General features: G+C 42.5%; 1 protein-coding gene and 1 non-coding gene across 26 annotated transcripts in view; both read right to left on the bottom strand.

Moving 5' to 3' along the window:
- BAZ2B (bromodomain adjacent to zinc finger domain 2B) overlaps positions 1-20,033 on the bottom strand; it is a 297,222-nt gene that overhangs the window by 257,922 nt on the left and 19,267 nt on the right. The window lies entirely within an intron of this gene.
- On the bottom strand, positions 16,894-17,060 carry LOC140703423 (U1 spliceosomal RNA). The gene has a single exon (XR_012082828.1). It is a non-coding gene; the product is annotated as a U1 spliceosomal RNA (small nuclear RNA).

Raw genomic sequence — 20,033 nt, 5'->3', positions numbered from 1 at the left:
CCCGTGGGGGCCTCCCCCAGGCACCATCGCTGGCTTCCCAGGCCTCCGGAGGCCTCAGCAGGCCCCGTGGGGGCCTCCCCCAGGCACCATCGCTGGCTTCCTAGGCCTCCGGAGGCCTCAGCAGGCCCCGTGGGGGCCTCCCCCAGGAACCATCGCTGGCTTCCTAGGCCTCCGGAGGCCTCAGCAGGCCCCGTGGGGAGTCCCCCACCACCACCATCGCTGGCTTCTGAGGACCTCCAGGAGGCTTTTGACCAGTAAGGTGCTGCTTTTTACTTTTTAAAAAATGTTCTGGGTGGGTTTTGGAGGGTAGATTTGGGCTGGGGGTATGTTTCTATGTTGCTTTGTGTTTTGGTGATTTTTTTGCAGTCCCAGCATGGGACTTGCTCTGTTTATTTATTTTTACTTTATTTTTTGGTATTTAAAAATTAGTTGCTTCTTTTTACTTTTTAAAAAATGTTCTGGGTGGGTTTTGGAGGGTAGATTTGGGCTGTGGGGCATGTTTCTATGTTGCTTTGTTTTTTGGTGATTTTTTTTGGCAGTCCCAGTGTGGGACTTGCTCTGTTTATATATTTTTATTTTATTTTAATTTTCAGTATTTAAAAATTAGTTGCGTCTTAACGTCCGGTGCGTCTTATGGAGCGAAAAATACGGTACATAAACCGAAGCTTACGTAAACCGAGGTATGCCTGTCTTTCAAAACACAGAAGTACTGGACGACACCAGCATTCATTATGTTAAGACTACACAGGGAAGCCATTGAAATCCATAAACATCAGCAAAGCTTCAACAAAAAAAGAAGTCTGAAACTCAACAAAACCTGGCTCCCAGCACTGAAAAATACAGCCTGCAAAAAGGTCAACAAACTCTATCCAGCCACAAGGACCAGTGATCACTGCACACAAAAAACTAGCTAACAACACCCATCAATCACAGTGACAAATAATCTCTCCCCTTATCACAACAATACACCCATAACGAAAAATACCTTGATCACCATAATCTTCCAGTCTCCTGAAAAGGACAAAAAGCTGATCCCACAGCTACAAATACTCAACTATTCCAGACACTACACCAGAATATAGACAAGAGTTCTAACTTCTGTCCTCTGAAGATACCTCCCACAGAGATTGGCAAAACATCAGGAAGAAAAACCTCCAGAACACAGCTGAACAGCCCAAAAAATCTACAACAACCAAATTTTATTCCCCTTCTTTTTGGATGTTTTGGTGGATTTCTTCAACTAAACAACTAAGTGGATTTCTTCAACTTATTTTAACAACTAAACCAAGAAAATCCATATAATTAAATATCCCTGGCCAAGTGAAAATTAATGGTTCACTAACTGAAAATCCATGTCTCCCTGCAACATCTCAAGATATTCCTAAGATTGCTTTACAATTCTGTCAAATTATGGTCAGGATCCAGTTGTCTATATTTACTGATGGAAGAAGCTCTGACGGCCATTCCAAAAAGCTCTCCACGTAATTGAAGAGTCTCCCTCTCTCTTTTCCTGCCAACAGTCTATGCTATCCTAAACTCTCCTTGAAGGACACCGGAAGGACAAGTTTGAAGACTAATTCTGTCTCTTTCCTGTTGACACAATTGAAAAATGTAATCATTAAAAAAGGGGGGGCTACTTAATTGCAGGCTATTTATACCAGAATCATAGGATACTTCTGTCTCCGCAAGAAACTTGTGATGTTCCTATTCATATAAAAATTAGCTGGAAAACCAATTTCTTAATTCCTTCACAGAATAAGGAATCTGTAAGCCATTTTATGATGAAAGAACTACTGGGGAGATACCCCCACAAATCAGTTGGACACTAAATTAAAATGTTGACTGTTGATGCTATTTATCCATTGAATGAATTTGCTGCAGAGTTTAATCTAAAAAAAAAAAAAAACCTTGTAGCAATACAGCCTAATGAATACAACATCTCTAATGAGATGTGTTTATCTGATATTATGTAGTAGCTCTAGCCACTGTTTTGATGGCTTGTCCCATGTTATCTCCATCACAGAAATTCATGGTAGGGACCGTACTTTTTCTTTCCTCCTCCTTCTGTCACTATTAACTTCTGGGGCTATAATGAAGCTACTTTCCCAAAGCAGCATTACACACAGGATGTAGTGTAACAAACAACATTTTCTAATTGCAGTCAAAGTCTTGTGACATTCTTATCAACTCTCTTTTTTCTCCAATAACAACAGTGGAAAGTATTTAAAATGCAACAAGCTGTGCAACAGGTAACACACCATCCTCTTGGACAGGTTCCATGGCATGGGAGTGGCAGGAACTGCACCACACAGTGGTTCCATTCTGATCTTTGGAACCCGAGGACTTCTCCTTAGCCACATGGCAATTAAACTACTGTATTGGGTACTGCAGGGTTCCATTCTATCTCCCACGCTGTTTAATATCAACATGAAGCTGTTGGGAGAGGTCATTAGGAATTTTGCGGTTGGGTGCCATTAATATGCTGATGACACTCCGCTTGCTTTCTCCTTACACATCAGAGTTGGCTGAGACTGTGCAGATGCTGGACCAGTCTGGAGGGTGTAATAGGCTGGATGAGAACCAAGAAACTGAAGCCGAATCCTGACAAGACAGAGGCTCTATGGGCTGGTGGTTCCTAGGCCTGGCAGTTGGGCAAGAGGCCTAATTCTGGATGGAATAGCTCCATCTGAAGGAGCAGGTGCATAATTTGGAGGCACTCCTAGATTCATCTTTGCCATTGGATGCTCATGTGAGCTAAGTGGCTTGGACTACCTGGAGCCAACTTCGACTGGTCTATCAGTTACGACCATTCTTGCACAGGGATAATCTGGCAACAGCACTCCATGCCCTTGATTAGACTACTTCAATGCACTCTATATGGGGCTAGCCTCTGACATGGATGCAGTATGCAGCAGCTAGACTACTAAGAAGATCACTTTTCATAACCCACATTACAACAATTCTGAAGGATCTGCACTGGCTACCAATATGCTTCCAGTCTGAGTTCCAGGTGTTGATGATGACTTACAAAACCCTAAATAGGTCAGGACCAGGATATCTGAAGGAGTGCCTCTCCCCATAAAACCTGCCTGATCATTAATATCTCATGGGGAGGCCCTCCTCTGGATCCGTGGAGATACAAGAGAGGGCTTTTTCTGCCATTGCACCCCAACAGTGGAAGAGGCTCAAGGCACCAACTGGCATCATTTCAGCACCGTCAACACCTATATATTTATTAGTCTTTGTGAGCTGAGGATCATGGCCTGCACATGTTTTAGTGCAATGGTTTTGTTTTAGTTTTGTGTTGTTTGATTTTAAATTGTTTTAAATACCTTATGTTCTAAATTGTTTTAAGCAACTTTGCAACCTGCTTTGCAATCCTGTGATGCAGGATGGGCGAGGAATGCTTAAATAAATAAGATAAACACTGCAACAAGGAACAATGGATTTATTACTTGTTGACCACGATAACCAGTGACAGGAACATATCATATTGCTTTAAAGAAGCAGCGCTGGAATTCTGTTCAACATCAACAGAGCATGAAGTCATTATGGAACAGTAACACTGAGTTCCCCCAGTTATGTAATTACTCGTATGTAAGTGGAGGTCCTCTAGCCAACTTTCACTTGTGTAAGCAGGTCCTGGATACCTCCTTGCTCAAGCTCTATGGAAGTTATACTACTTGTCCTGCCATCACTGCCCAACCTAATAAGATCCTAGCCTAGCTTTCCCAAGTCTAAGATAATGTTACAGCCTAAAACCTATTATGGCAGGTATGCCATGGGGTTGAGTAGAAAACAGGAAAGGTGCACTGATATGGTGGCATAAGAACACAAAAATCACCTTGCTGGATGATACCAAAGGTCTGTCTCGATCAGCAGTTTGTCAATACAAGGAAGGTATTTAGCCATGTTTGCTAGACAGGCATATACAGGCATGAGTAGTTCAAAGAAAACTTACTAATCCCACAGAGAAGTAATGTTGAGTAATACACGCTGTTGTCAGGAATATTTCCTCCATTCATTCATCCAAGCTGCAGCAACTATGACACATGATACTATTGTCTTTTGGACGAACAGCTCAAATTCAGGATAGAATGCAGAAATAAGCAATAACTGGTATCGTCAGAAAACTGGCTAAGACGGAACAATACAAAGAAGGCTTTAGAATTATTCTTCCACTTAGGGAATAACTACAAACCTATTGAATATTGGATTATGACCAGATGGTTATTTCTTTGGTTTTTACTTCTTTCTTATAGTGTGTTATTAACTTTGTATTATCTTCTTGGCTGACTATTTGTTACTTGTGTTATTTTTTTTGTTCATTGCCCAGAGTAGTGTGTAACCACTAAGTTGAGCGATATAAAAAGTAAATAAATAAATAAACAATTGATTTGCACCTATCAAAGTTGGCCTGCAAGCATCTCCATCTATGTCAGTGGTTGGGGAACAGGAGTAAATTACCCCAAACGGGGTAAAACAGTGGGTGGGGAGGAGAGATTTTAAAGTCTAACGACAACTAGGGCAGCAGGGCACACAACTGCAACACACACAAAGGCTGTTCCCACTGGAACTAAATCCAAATGTTGGTTCCAACTAGAGCAGACGCGTTGAATCAATGGTACCAGTGTAAACACAGAAATCCCAAGGTCTCACTGATTCAGTGGGTCTACTCTTTAATTAGTACCAACAACTGGATTAGGCAAATGATTTTTCTTCACAGCCTGAAGGGTGAGGCACTGCATGAACCTTGGTTCGGACATTTGTACCAGTTTGTACACACAACACCACAGGCGCCGTGCATTCTTTCCTCCCCACTTCCCCAGTCAACGATCCACTCCCCAGCCAGTGTGCACTCCTCTCCTCCTCATTTTCAGCTGTTTGGCCAGTCCCTGGCAGGAGTGTGGCTTTGTCTGTTCTGCCTCATTTAAGTGGGTGATCAGCCAAGGAGGCAGGGCACAGAAGTCCATACTTCTGCCAGAGACTGGTCAAACAGCTGACGAGAAGGAGAAGAGGATTACACATTGGCTGGTGAGTGGGGGGATCCAGCCAGGAAGGCGGGGCAAGGGAATGTGCAGCATCTGTATGAACTGGCACAAACCTCCGAACCCAGGTTCGTGTCAATCTTGGCTTATAACGGTAATAGTGATGGCACAGTTTGTATTGAAACCTGTGACCTGCTTTTCTTCTGCAAACTTGCTTTAGGAAATAATAATTGACACCTCCCTGAAGATTTCTACAATGAAGATAGAGAGGTTACTTACCTGTAACTGTTGTTCTTTGAGTGAATGACCTTTCCGAGGTCCATGAAAACAGAAGAATAATTTGTAAGATTTACTAAAATACTTCGTTCTTGAAACATAAAAGGCTAAAGCTTACAATGAAGAATAAGCTCTAAGCGATACAAAGCAGTCCGATTGCAGCAGTGGCAAAAAGGAACTGGGGTACCGTGGGCCGGCGGAGCATGCATGATACAGGGAGAAGTTTCACTTGTCATTATTTAAGCCACTGGTTCTTAACCTTGGGTTACTCAGGAGTTTTGGACTGCAACTCCCAGAAGCCTTCACCACCAACTGTGCTTGCTGAGGTTTCTGGGAGTTGCAGTTCAAAAACATCCGAGTAACAAAGGTTAAGAACCACTGATTTAAGCTATAGAACAGCGATGGCGAACCTATGGCACATGTGCCACAGCTGGCACTTGGAGCCCTTTCTGCCTGCATGCGAGCCATAGGTCACTGGATCGCTGCTCCCCCTGCCCCACACAGCCAAAACTGAGAAGGTGTATGTGTGTGTGTGGGGGGGGAAGTAAGGAGACCCTGCCTTTCCTTGAATCCTGCGAGCACCGGTGGATGGAAACAAAGTAACGTGAGAAAATAACTTGCCTTCCATCTCCCCTCCTGCCTCCCTCTAATGACGTAGGACACCCCCTCCCTCCCTTACAGGGACAAAGTCCCAGGTGGGACTGGAGAGGAAAAGGTGGCAGCACTGGAGGCAGGCAGGAGGTGGAGGAGAACAACGGCCCTGCAAGGGCTTCATCAAATGCGTGTGTACCAGACTCTGGTGCTGGCAGCAGATCTGGAGTGAGGTCTTGAGGCACGTCCGTGCCGGGATTCCCCCTTCCGCCACCACTTCCGGTCCACCGCCGCCACTTCCAGTTCCGTGGTGGTGCCACACCACCTGTGACGTGTGCCATGACGTCACCTGCCTGTCTTGGCTAAGGCTGGAGTTTCCTATGGCAAGGCAGGAGGTGGGTCTTATAGGGTTGGAGCTTGTGTATATAAGGGGGGTGTACAAGGAGAGAGAAGGTTGTTGAGGGAGTTGTTGTTGGGGAATTAGAGAGTGGGAGAGTGACAGGGTTAGATATAGGTTAGGTAACTGTGTGTTAAGTAACCAAGAACTGTGCAGGGTTAAGGTCTGAGAAATATAGTTTGACAAGTGATTCTTTCATTCATTGATTTACATTTTATTTTATGTATTCAATAAAACATCATTTTTATTTTAAAATCCATACAAAGTCTGAAGTGTCAGGTTTAGGTGTGGTTGGTGGCAGCGAAGTACTGTGTGTGTGTGAAGGATCGTGGCCTGTCATCTCTTGTGGTGACGTAGGAGGAGGTGGCAGTCGCGACAAAACTGGTGGCAGCGGTGGGATACGAGTTGTCCAGTTGCCCAGTTGCCCAGAAAAGCCTTGGCTAGTGTGACCAGAGCAAAAGGATTTCAGTGAGGTGCACCTGACCTGAAGTGGGGTGTGGGTAACTCTCTAGGATTTGTCTCCAGGGGGGAGCAGATCTAGTAGAGAGGCACCTAAACTTCAGAGTGAGGGAACTGACTTATGAGCTCTAGAAGGTCCATTTTCCATTTTGTGAGGGAGATTGACCCAAAGTAGGAGGCTGTTGTGACTTGGTCTGAGAGTCCAGAGTTAGGAGAACTCGGAAGGGACAGACAGACCAAGGGCAGCAAAGATTTGGGATCTCCCTAGTGAACTACAGAACCTGAGAGAGGGTGAAGCTGTGGTGGATTTGAAGTAGAGCCAAGGGCAGAAAATTAAAGTAGCTCTAAATCTGGCAAGAGGCCCAGTGAAGGGGCAGAAGCCATTAGAGACTACAGTAACAAGCCTAGCCATATCTGTGGATATACCCTGTTGAAGAGTGTCAGACCTTAGCACAGGAAAGGAAAAAAGTGACGTTTTAAACAGAGGCTTGAAAATAGAAAAGAGCCTTCTGTGTGATTAAAATGCCTCTCACGCGCAGTCAAATGGCAGAAGTGAGTGAACAAAGAGACCAAGCAATGTCAGACTGGTCTGGGGATGAGTCAAATGGTGAGGGAAGAGTTGCCTCAGTGCAGGGAGAAGCTAATGGTGAACAGTTATCAGAAATTAAGAAAATTCAATTAGCCCAGGCACATGAATTTCAAATGAGACAAATAGAAAAGGAGGAAAGAATAGAAAGGGAAAGAATTGCCCTAGAACTAGAGAAAGAGAAGATGGAAAGAGAAGAAAGATTGGAGAGAGAGAGGATGGCTTTTGAACTTAGGAAATTGGAGATACTGAACCAAAACAACAACAACAACAGAGATTCTGGTACTGAACCAAGCCAGTTATCAAAATCAGATTTGAAGAAATTTCCTACATATAAACAGGGGGATTGTCCTGAAAACTTCCTTAAAATCTTTGAACGAAGTTGTGCTGATTTTTCTGTGAGGGAAACAGAGAAAATGATAATTTTGAGGTCTCTCCTGAGTGGAAAAATGGCTGATGTGTATGCTGATATGCCAGTTGAGCTCAGTAAAGATTATTCAGAGTTCAAAAAGATGGTTTACAATCGTTTTGGCATTAATTCAGAACATCTTAGGCTGAAGTTCAGAAAACTTACTAAAAGATCAGATGAATCTTATACCCAACTTGGTTTTAACTTAGAAAAGTGTTTAGATCGGTGGCTTGAACAGGAGAATGTAAAAACTTTTCAGGAATTGAAAAATGTTGTGGGCCTGGAGCAGTTTTATTCCTTACTCCATGGGGAACTTAAATATTTAGTTCAAGAACGGAAACCAACTGATGTTAGAAACGCTGCTCAAATAGCTGATTTTATTTCTCAAATAAGGGGTCCTAGTTGTTATGAGGGGAGAGGTGTGAGGAAAACATGGGACCCAAAGTTCTCTAAGGAACAAGCACAGAGACAGACTAAAGTGGGTGGCCATTTTAGTGAAAAGCCCTCAGAACAGGACCAGCACAGTAAACAAGTTTTGGAGGGAAAAGAGAAACTTGAAAGATTTGATGGGAAAAGCTCATGGGGGGAGAGAATCTGCTTCATTTGCAAAAAGAAAGGCCACATTGCTTCACAATGTTTTAATACAAGGCAAAATAAAGAAATTCCACCTCAGAAAGTTAATGTAAAAGAAGCAAAGGCTGTATTTTGTGTTCAGAGTAAACCTCAAGCTTCTTCTAGTGATAGCTCTGTTGTCATGGAAACCCAGGCAGAGGCAGTTAGGAGCTCTGAATTGGATACATTGAAGGAGCTACCTCTCGCTGAAGTTGTCCACTGTTATTACATACAGACCAATTGTGCTTTATTGGAATCTGCTGGGGACAGGATAAAAGTTTTTGAAAATGACTATACTGCTTTGAGAGATTCTTGTTCTCAAATTTCCATTTGCCACTCAGACATAGTACCACAAAGTTGTATGATTGCTGACCAAACTCTATCTGTGAAAGGGATTGGGTCAGAACTAGTTTCATTACCTGTGGCTGATTTGAAAATTGAATATCAAGGTTGGAAGGGATTGTGGAGAGTGGGGGTGTCTTCTGAGATCCCTACCCCTTTTCTTATTGGTAATGACTTAACAAAGCATGTCAAGAGTGCCCTGGTGGTAACACGTTCACAATCAGTACAAAGTGAAGCCAGTAGTGAGACTGACTCTCAAGAACCAGAGAAATTTGTGCCACAACCTGAGGCATTCTCAGTTGAAATACCTCAGAAAAGCCTCTTTGTCAAGGAACAAACAGCAGACCCCACCTTAATAGACTGTTTTGCAAAGGTGACTGATAAAGATTTATCACCTGAGTGCCCTGAACGTTTTATTATCAAGGGTGGTTTACTGTATAGGGAAAAACTGAACAATATTTCAAAAGGGGGGCCTGAAGTTAAGAGACAGTTGGTGGTGCCTGAGAATTATCGCCCTATGATTCTGGAAAAGGGACATGCAGACATTTTCTCAGCTCATATGGGGATCAACAAGACCAAACAAAGAATAGCCCAAAACTTTTACTGGCCTGATATGGGTAAACAGATTAAGAGTTTCTGTCAAAGATGCCATATTTGTCAGAGACAGGGCTCTGTGATAAAACTAGAGCAAAACTATGCCCATTACCAGTGATTTCAACTCCTTTTACACGTCTAGGGGTGGATATCATAGGCCCAATGCCCAATGCCACTAAGCGGGGGAACAGATTTATTTTAACTATAGAGACCCAGACTGTGGCAGAAGCCTTAGTGAATTACATGAGTAGGATGGGTTTTCCTTCTGAGACCATCACAGATTTAGGAACCTCTCATATATCCAAACTTATGAAAAGGTTAGGCAGGGGGGTCATTCACATCAATGCCCTGAAGCCTTATTACAGAGAGACCATCCATGTGAAGTTGGCAATAAAAGCGGCTGATAAGGGGGAACATGGGTTGCCCTTCAGGGAAGGGAGGGGCCCACAAAAGTTCAAAGCACAAGAGGTGAAGATCAGCCCTGCTCTATCCAGAGAACAGCAGAATAGTTGTAGAGCGCTGATTACAAAACCTCAAGAAGTGTTCTCAAACAAACCTGGTGTTGACAAGGGAGTGCTACCCAGGACTGACACAGGGAATGCTTCTCAGTCTGTAACACCATATAGAGTAAGAGGTTATTACTTTGACAATATTCGCCGAACGCTAGATGAAATGCTAAACGATCAAAGTATTGTACACTCATCTAGCGCTTGGTTAGCCCTTGCAATTTTAATAGACAAGCCGGATGGCAGTGTCAGGTTCTGTGTGTATTACAGCAAGTTGTATTCAGTAACTAAACCTGAAGCTTATCCTAGGCCTAGGCTTGAAGACCTAAGTAAGATGATTGGAGATTGCAGAGTCGTATCCTTTTTAAGTCTAACCAAAGAGTGTTTGCAAGGAAGAAGTGATCCTAAGGCCCAAGAGAAAAGCGCATTTGGTAGTCCATTTGGCCTGTTTGAGTTCCGGGTCCTCAGTTTTGGCCTGAGAAACTCACCAGCAACATTTCAAAGGCTCATGGACCATACTCTGAAAGGGCTTAGTGACTTCACAGTAGCTTATATCGATGACATAGGGGTCTTTAGCAACACCTGGCAAGATCACCTACATCATCTAGAGTTAGTGCTACAAAGATTGAAAGATGCTGGCTTAACCGTTAAAGCTAGTAAGTGTCAGCTAGGTAACTCAGAGATGAAGTACCTAGGCCACATAGAGGGAGGAGGCCTAATCAAACCTTTAGAGGCCAAGGTAGAAGCAATCCTGAATTGGCCCAGACCTACCACTAAAAAGAAAGTGAGGTCCTTTCTAGGTCTGGCAGGGTATTACAAAAGGTTTATACCCGGTTTCAGTGAGACTGCTGCACCTTTAACAGACCTGACAAAGAAGCAGAGCAGCAACAGCGTTTCCTGGTCGGAAGAGTGCGAGATGGCATTTGGACGGCTGAAAGATGCTCTAACCAACCATCCAGTGCTGCATGCTCCTGACTTCAACAGAGAGTTCATCATCTACACAGATGCGTCTAATGCCGGTGTGGGAGCGGTACTGTGCCAACAGGATGACAGCGGAGACCAACATCCAGTGGCGTACCTGAGCAAGAAGTTGCTTCCCAGGGAGAAGAATCTTTCTACCATCGAGAAAGAGTGTTTGGCGATCATCTTTGCGATCCGGAAGCTGAAGGCTTATGTCTGGGGCCGACATTTTACCTTGTGCACTGATCACTCACCTCTATCTTGGTTACGAACTATGAAATCACCGAACAGTAAATTGATGAGGTGGGCGCTTCTTTTGCAGGACTATGATTTCGAGGTTAAGGTGGTCAGAGGGACTATAAACTGTGTGGCTGACGCCTTATCCAGAAGACCGGAAGACAACATTTAAAGGACTTATGGACTCTGTGTATGATATATGGCAATGTAAAGTGTTTTGAAAGTTATGTATTGTGTTGTGATAAATGTTTTGCTTTGCATGTTTTTATTTCCCTGTAGGGAGGAAGTGTAAGTATATTTGTAGTTGTGTTAAATTGTGTAATAAATGCAATGCTTTATGTTTGTGGCAGTTGTTTTGGGGAAAAAGCACCTTAGCTTTCCCCCACAAAACAACTTATTAAAGGGGGAAGGTATGTGACGTGTGCCATGACGTCACCTGCCTGTCTTGGCTAAGGCTGGAGTTTCCTGGCCTATGGCAAGGCAGGAGGTGGGTCTTATAGGGGTGGAGCTTGTGTATATAAAGGGGGTGTACAAGGAGAGAGAAGGTTGTTGAGGGAGTTGTTGTTGGGGAATTAGAGAGTGGGAGAGTGACAGGGTTAGATATAGGTTAGGTAACTGTGTGTTAAGTAACCAAGAACTGTGCAGGGTTAAGGTCTGAGAAATATAGTTTGACAAGTGATTCTTTCATTCATTGATTTACATTTTATTTTATGTATTCAATAAAACATCATTTTTATTTTAAAATCCATACAAAGTCTGAAGTGTCAGGTTTAGGTGTGGTTGGTGGCAGCGAAGTACTGTGTGTGTGTGAAGGATCGTGGCCTGTCATCTCTTGTGGTGACGTAGGAGGTGGCGGCAGTCGCGACACCACCCACTGTTTTTTCCCCCCAGGTTCTCCCCAGGTTCGGCACCACTGCTCTAGAATATTCCAAAGACCCCTGCGCAGGCGCAGTTTAACCCATTCGTGTGCATTCACAGAGACCGCAAAGAAGAACAAAACGTTTTGCTATACACCGTTTAATTATTGGGGTGTACGTGAGTGCACCCATCTACCACGTATGAGCTCAAAAAAATTCCGCAAAACAGTGTGTTAAGTCCTGCGGCAGCCAGTTTGGAGCTAATGTGGAATAGATTATAAATAAAATTCCTCACAAAATTAGAGCTGCAAAATAAGTATGAGAAGTCAGGTCCTCAAGCCAGCAGAGGTTGGGAATTTGGCAGACATTCTGCTCTCGGCTGCCAGGATGGACCATGTTTATTTTTGTTTCCCCAAGAGCCAATTCTTGGAGTGGTGATGATGTAAGGCTTGGCCATGTGCTACAGAACTATACTGGCTCTCTAGCAAAATGGGCAAGAGATGAAGGGGGCAGCTAGATAAATAAAATATAATAGAATAGGATGAAACATAAGAGCTAAATGACAACCATGCAATTTTATTTCATGCTGCTCACAGGTTTTCACATACCCAAGCAGTATGACGTGAAAGCTCCTAGCATATGCCATTCATTATAACAGAGAGTAGGAGATCATGTTACATACCACTGTGCCTGTTGCTGTCATTATTGAATACTTACTCTGGATTTGTTTTGTTACAGTGTTCACCTTTTCCTTCTATTTATTTCTTCCCATCTGTGACTGCTCAGCACAAATCCAAGCACGGACTAGACCCATGTGCTTGCAATGACAAAAGCAAAGTGGTAAACTAATCATCCCCTTCACGGATTGCTGCCTTGTCGTGGTGAAGGCGCTTGAGTAATTCAGAGAAGCTATGGGCTATGTCGTGCAGGGACACGCAAAACGGACAGGTCATAGTGGAGAGTTCTGAATAAACGCGATCCATCTGGAGCAGGAACTGGCAAGCCACTCCAGGATCTTTGCCGAGAAAACTCCATGAACAGAAACAAAAGGCTAAAAGATATGACACTGGAAAATGAGCCCCTCAGATCGGAAAGAGTTCAACATACTACTGAGGAAGAGCGGAGGACAAGTACAAGTAGCTCCAGAGCTAATGAAGTGTTTGGGCTAAAGCCGAAAGGACTCTCAGCTGCGGACGCTCTTGGAAGTGAAAGGAAAGTCCGATGCTGCAAAGAAAAATACTGTATAGAAACCTGGAATGTAAGATCTACGAACCTTGGGAAGCTGGAGGTGGTCAAACAGGAGATGGCAAGAATAAACATTAACATCCTGGGCATCAGTGAACTACAATGGATAGGAATGGGCGAATTCAAATGTATTTTTTTTTTGGACCAAACTCCGGGAGGCAGTGGAAGACAGGAGGGCCTGGCATGCTCTGGTCTGTGGGGTCATGAAGAGTCAGACACGACTTAACAACAAACTAATCATGGCAACGGTGCTGGTTGCTTTCAATGAGAATCAGCTGGCTTCCTTTTTTCTAAAAATGTTGCAATATCCATAATATCAGATGCAAAACTCACCCTCCCTCCCTCTGTGTAGTATATTTATTTATTTATTTATTTACGTATATATAAATGATTGTGAGGAAATTATCTACCAGTTACTCTTTTTTGCTTCTGTGCTCCTCTTATTTATTTCACATGACTTGTGGAGAAAAGCTCTCCAACACACTGATTTCAAAGAAGGCATTACACACTGCCACTTTAATTCACAATGGAAAACTCCAGTGCCACTGTCAACAGATCAAGCAAATATCCGTAATATTTTTGGTGAGTGGGCAGAGGGATAAGACCTGACTAATATCACACCAAAGCATGAAATAGATTGTTATGAGACAGAAAGAAGAGAATTAGAAACAAATTATACTAGAAACAGTTATGGGCATGGTCATACTTTGGTTTTGAAAAGAGATAAATGAGTAATAAATGCACATATTTTATCTCTGCCGTGTAAAAATAGCAAAATACATGAGTTCTGTTAGCCATCTCTCACTAACCAACACAGGGAATGGATTAAAATAGGATGAGCTTCATGCAAACCACAACCCGAAAAGAAAACCTCCAGGAAATAATGCCCAGATTTCAAATGTTGATTTAAATTAAACTCCTTAAACTAAGTAGAGTTGCTGGTTGCATTCTTGGCCATGCAGCCAGGAATGCAACAACAATTCACCATTAATAAATGGCAATTTGTCGCCACAAATTACAGCGTTTCACCTACACAAAGGTAAATCACGAATTGATTTTAATCAATAGTAATTTCCTGAACTTCTAGTTTGGTGCTAACAATGAAAGAAAGACCATGGAAAAACATGATGCAAGTATGCTCTATAACAGTTAATAATGACAGGGTCTATACTGTTACTCAAAGTATTTCTTTACACTTTGCACCCTGGAACTATGGAAAATGCTATAACAAGACACAGCTATACAGTAGCTGTACCTTGAATGGATTAGAAAAATTCATGGAGGATATGGCTATCAATGCTTAATAATTATCATAGCTACATATAATCTCCCAGCATTAGATGTAGCAGTTGTACCCAAACTGGTGCCCCCCCTTGAACACCAGATGATAAACAAAAGTTATAGAGTTGGCTTGGTGGGTTATAAATTGTATAAGCCTCTCTCCTAATTCCTTATTCTTCTAAAAATATGAGGAGCTCAAGGTAGAGGATTTTTTTAAAAAGAGAAAAAAATCTGCAAGTTTTCAGTTGCTTTCATCTTCTAACTAACTGGAATGGAATAAGGGAGCCATTTATTTTCAACAAGCATCCACCTCCTTCCAAGATATAATTCTACACTTCATTTGAGTACAGAAGACAGGAGTGGTCAGACAAGTTGCAGCAAATGTGGCAAGGCTGCTTCTGAAGTCAACTGTTCCAGACTGAAGAGATGGAAGTTGAGGGAGATTATATGTCTACATATTTTTCACACAACAAGAAATCTATTCAAAGAACTATCAGCTGCAGTAGACTAAACCAGACCTCTCTCCATGGTATGCAGCTCAATGTACAGGGAATATTTTATATGAAGCGTTACTCAATCACAGGTTCAGTTTAGTGGACAGCCTGTCAAACTAGAACTCAGGAGACATGGGTTCAAATCTCCACTGAGCCAGAGAAACTCACTGCAGGGTGGCAATGATAAAAACCCTACTAGGGTCAATGTAAGCGGGAAGCAACTTCAGCACATAACAAGTTCAATCACATCTGCCCCCTGAAATGCATACATCCAGGAAGAGTTCTACCATGTGATCTACTTTTACTGTAGACTATTCCTAATACAAACTGTCCTTTCCCTATTGCCCCATTTCGCTTTACAAGCAAGTGAACTGAATTTATAATTGTTTTAAAAAACCTGCTGATGTCTGGTAAATGCTACTTCATTTGTGGATTCATTTAAAATGCTATGGAATAACTCCAGCAGCAAATTACCATTCCTCTCCAGATTTACCAATCCAAAATACTATTAAGATTGTTTATGATACAGAAATGTCCACATTTTATTGGACCAAATGTTTCAGTTTTCTAAAGGCTGTAGGATGTGCCCAATAAAGTTTCAGTGGATTTAGTGCTCAATATCTCCTGACTATTTTCCAGCACGGAAAAGGCTCTTGACAACTTTCCAACTGTCAGCAAAAGTCAGTGGGCTTGAGCATGTATTAATAATATGATTTAAATGATATTAAAGTAAGGGTTGGTAAAGGTTTACTTAAATCTGTCAAACAGGTTTGAATCTTGCTAAACTAGTTTATAGTTTAAAATATGAAAATGAATAGAAAATCCACTGTAAGCTTGAAACTCAGCCAAAAGCTTTAAAAACACATCCTCACATGCATCACAATGAACGACTATAAATTTTTTTATAATCCATGTTTTTTTTTCATCTGAATCAACAGTGAGCAATTAAAACAAAAAAATCCTTCTTTTATTAGTGGAATTACAATCAGTTGTGCATATGGCCACCATGCAGATGAAACAATTTCATGAGACACAGGCAGATTTTAGTTTTAAACCATCTGAAACTAGACCTAAGCCATACAGCTTACTTAGAAGTTGTCTATTTCTTTTCTATTTTAGTCCTGACAATTCAATGCAGAGCACTGAAAAGGGGAAATGCCATCTGATCAAAGAGCCCAACAGTGAGGTAGTCTATAATTAACACTTGTTACAAAGATTGGTATCACCACAGGGTATTTCCCATACATATCCAAATAATATTTGGTGTTCTGTGCTGTCAAGTGATTTCTGACTTATGTCAACTTTAGCAGGGTTTCCAAAGAGTGGCTTACTCTTGCCATTCCCTAATAAGCTTCCACAACCTAGTGGAGATTTGAAGACAAGCAGTCTGAGTGTCAGTCTGATACGCTAGCCATTACACCAGCCATATTGTCTATATTGAAGGCCAAGTAATGTGAGACCATTCTGAAGTGTATTTCCTCATCCCATCAATAAATTGCATGGATAAAGATAAGCCTTGCCCCAGCTGATATATTTCATATATACTGGACTACAGCTCCCATCATCCCCGGCCTGTGCAGCCATTGACCATATGGTCAGCAGTGATAGGGAATTTGCCACAGGAATACTCACTACAGTGGTGCCTCGCTAGACGATTGCCTCCAAAATGAGGAATTCGCTAGAGGCTGACTTTTTTTGAGCGATGTTGTGCCCTTGCCTTGCAAAGACAGTTTTTTTACCCTGTTTGGTTTTTACCCTGTTTCGCAAGATGGTGTTCCCCCCCAATTGGAACACATTAATTACATAAGACCTACTTTTTATCCCCAAAAAAGTGAGGGAGAAAGTGAATGCTGCTGTTTTTCCTGGAAAGCCAGCAGCATACACTTTCTCCCCCACTTTTTGGGGGATAAAAAAGTAGGTCTTATGTAATTAATGTGTTTCAATGGGGGGGGGGAACCATCTTGCATAGCATCACCAATGGGGCTATGGCTGCAAATTTAAATGGTAGAGGATGGTGAAAACAGCCAGAAACCAAAGGGTAAAGAGATTGTTAAAAAAGAGAGAGAAATCACAAACATAATGCCCCAATTAACACAAATTATGTAGTTGAGTTCCCCACATTTGGGGAAATCACAGGTGTCAACAGCACACCCAAAGTGCAATGGATGAGCCTACCCCTGGGAAAACCATTTTTACAACATGGTATTTCCTCTACAAGGGACGTGGTGGCGCTGCAGGCTAAACCGCAGAAGCCTGTGCTACAGGGTCAGAAGACCAGCAGTTGTAAGATCGAATCCACGCGACGGAGTAAGCACCCGTTGCTTGTCCCAGTTCCCGCCAACCTAGTGGTTCGAAAGCATGCAAATGCAAGTAGATCAATAGGGACCACCTCGGTGGAAAAGTAACAGCGTTCCGTGACTAAGTCGCACTGGCCGTGTGACCACGGAAGATTGTCTTCGGACAAAACGCTGGCTCTATGGCTTGGAAATGGGGATGAGCACCGCCCCCTAGAGTCGAACACAATTGGACAAAAATTGTCAAGGGGAACCTTTACCTTTACCTATTTCCTCTACAAGGTATGAATTGGAATGGCCCTTGCATCTCCTACCCCATTCTGTCCCCTGAGCCCCCACATTATGGTGACCCCCTGGCTGCACCTCCCACTCAGTACAGGACTGCACAGCCCCGCCAGAGGCCAAGAGAGCTCCTCAGTGTTTTGGGGTGCCCTGTGGGTCCCCCATCAGGGGCTAAATGTTCCTCCCACAATCCTCTAGTGCACAGGTATTAGCATATGCTAAGACTGGGGCTGTGCAGCCCTGTACTGAGTAGGAGGTGCAGCCAGGGGGTCACCATGACTTGGGGGGTGTCAGGGGACAGAAAGGGGTTTGACTCCTTTTACCTTCTTTTTTTGTTGCTGGAGAGAGAAAGAAGGGGAAGGCTGTCTGAGACCCATTGAATTTCCAAAGGCAGTACAGGTGAGGGGACTGCTTTTCCCCAATATGGTATGGGGAACTGTTTTGCAAGACAATGTTTTTTCTATGGACAATTTTCACAAGACAGTGATTCCCCCCCCCCAATTGGAACACATTAAATGGATTTCAATGCATTCCAAAGGGGAACTGGGTTTCACAAGACAATGTTTTCACAAGACAGCGATTTCCATCTAATGAATTAAAATCGTCTTACGAGGCACCACTGTATGTCTAAACAAAACGTCAATGGCCACTCATTTCTCCCTGCAGAATCCTCTTTCAAAAACTGATGCAACTAAAACTGATGTAACTAAAAGCAACTTCTAAGTACATCTGCTTTCCCAACCAGCAGAAATTTTCACCAATTTGAGGTGAAGAGACCCCAGCATTTGTGTTCAGTTTTGGAAGTATCAAAGAAGCAGAGAGAACAGAGCTACAATGTCTGGGGCTAAGGAGCATCCACACTCACTCTAACAAATTAATTAACACAGACCCTCTTCGTAGAAACAGGAACAAATAATACAGCTATATTGCAAGTCATACACTAGCTAATTGTTCTTAAGAAATGCCCCCTTTTAAAGAAGACTTTACCAACCTTTCCCTATGAAGGGAAAGTGAAAACTTAGGTAGTACTGAGAAATGCTTCCAATGACAGGACCGCTACACCTGGGATTAACCTTTTCTGACACAGAACTATTTCAAAAGCTGCTATTAGGCACCCTGAGCCCAACAAATACATAATAAATGCACAAAATAAATAAATCTAAACAAATAAATAGATAAAATTGTGCTTGATAACACCTTGTTCTTCACATTTAATAACTCCTTGTTCTTTCCCACTGAAACATAAGCATTAACGCCATCACTGCAAAAGTGTAGGGAAGGCTCAGAAACACCACACTGGTTTTTTAGATCAGGAGTGGAAGCACCCCATGAAGGACTATGGTGGTGATATACAAAGAATAAATCAACTGGGTGATGCAGTTCTTGGTGGTTGGAGCCACCTTAGATGGTGGATGACGCTAGAGTGAAACATAGTTGGAATGCACTATTTTATTCACTCTCTTTGCTCCCTAGTACTTCTGTACCTTGAATGGCTTCTATGTACAAGCACAGAAAGATACAAAGTAGAAGATGGTGCCATTCCCAGAGGGTCTGTCAGGAGGGTAAGAATGGGCCGCTGTATCTGAAAAGCCAGATGAAGAAGAAGCCCATAACATGTGGCTTTCAGACCACAGGTTTCCTACCCAGCTGATGATGGTATGTCATTGGAATGGTGATACGAGCCATTCTATCACAAAGAACACTGACATTACAGCAATCATTAGTTGCTGTTGAAACACTCTGAAGTATAAACAAATACTATAAAAAATCCTGCTAGCAGAGGGTTTATTTAAACCAACACCATCATCATCAATGTCAAAGGCTGTCTCTAACGATGAAGTGAAAAGATTGAAATACTGTACTGCAAAGTTCAGAGACGGAAACTAGTCAAATGTACAAAAATACCAGAGTCGCAAGACTGTTTTTATACCATCCAAAAATATATTTTTAAGTGGTGCCTCACATTTAACAAAACAAGCAAAAGAATATGAATAATAAATAACTTTCCTACTTCAAGGAAGTTTCTTCAGGCAATTCTTTTTTTCCATTTCAGCTCACAGCTGTAAAGCATTACTAGGCTCCTACCATTTCCTCGCCTGCATAAAGTAACATATTTCTGTCCGCCAGCTTCACTCTGGAAATGCTGAATTTGCTGAAGCACAAGCCGTATCTTTGACACATCCAGCATTAACAGAGCAATTCAAAGTGGGCTTGGGGGTCAGGAGCACTGCAGCAGTCCTTCTGTCTTATGCATATTCCTGCTGGCTCAAAGCGGCATGGGGAAAATGTAGGCTGCGTGATTTTAAACCTGTTTCCTTCAAAATGAAGAAGGTGGATCAGGACCTGTTGTTGACTTCCATCTTCTCTCACCACTGCCTATGTTGACCAGGGCTTAAGAAAGTTGTAGCTGAACACCTGTTCATGTTTCACTTTGATGAACTATATTCCAGTGACACACAATGTGATTTTTGACACATGGACAGGGTAACATCTATTAAAATCAGATGGCCTCAAGAAGGCCCAAGCAAGCCATACATGAAGAATGAAAAAAAAGCAGAGCACCCACATCTCACAGAAAAGCAAAGATAAACTTATGGCATGTCTTCTAACATGTTAAACAGTA

This window comes from Pogona vitticeps, chromosome 1, assembly GCF_051106095.1.
Source record: "Pogona vitticeps strain Pit_001003342236 chromosome 1, PviZW2.1, whole genome shotgun sequence".
In the NCBI taxonomy this organism is placed as follows: domain Eukaryota; kingdom Metazoa; phylum Chordata; class Lepidosauria; order Squamata; family Agamidae; genus Pogona; species Pogona vitticeps.
Note: the sequence above shows the minus strand (reverse complement) of the source record. Positions and strands in the feature narration are given on the sequence as shown.